The sequence below is a fragment of the Odontomachus brunneus genome, unplaced genomic scaffold, assembly GCF_010583005.1.
Source record: "Odontomachus brunneus isolate Ranch 3 - 2012 unplaced genomic scaffold, Obru_v1 Obru_scaffold_269, whole genome shotgun sequence".
Taxonomy (NCBI): domain Eukaryota; kingdom Metazoa; phylum Arthropoda; class Insecta; order Hymenoptera; family Formicidae; genus Odontomachus; species Odontomachus brunneus.
In genome coordinates this window covers 23,030-23,383 of record NW_022639719.1, presented here as the reverse complement: position 1 = coordinate 23,383, position 354 = coordinate 23,030, and the positions used below count along the sequence as shown (strand labels likewise).

The following is a 354-nucleotide window of genomic DNA, read 5'->3' as shown; positions in this document are numbered from 1 at the left end:
TATATATATATATATATATATATATATATATATATATATATATTTATATGTGTTTGTGTGTGTGAGATAATACAGTATTATTTAATAATGTATTTCTACAATTGTCTCTCTTTTGTTAAGTATTATATGTCGATTAATGAGACATTCCTCGATACATTCACGACAATCAACAGATTCTCCGACATTTGTCACTATTTGGTCATTGCACCGTGTGCAAAACAGTGAAATTTCAGGTGTGTATGTGCTTCGGTGGTGTATAGTGTGTTTGCTCGATATTAATTTATAATTATACGGTTGGATTATATTAAAACACCTTTCACACATTTTTCTTCTGCGGTAACGACCATCCTGTAT

General features: G+C 29.4%; 1 pseudogene; it reads right to left on the bottom strand.

Annotated features, from left to right (window-relative positions):
* LOC116853031 overlaps positions 1-347 on the bottom strand; it is a 2,673-nt pseudogene extending 2,326 nt beyond the window's left edge.
* Positions 348-354: the final 7 nt, after the last annotated feature.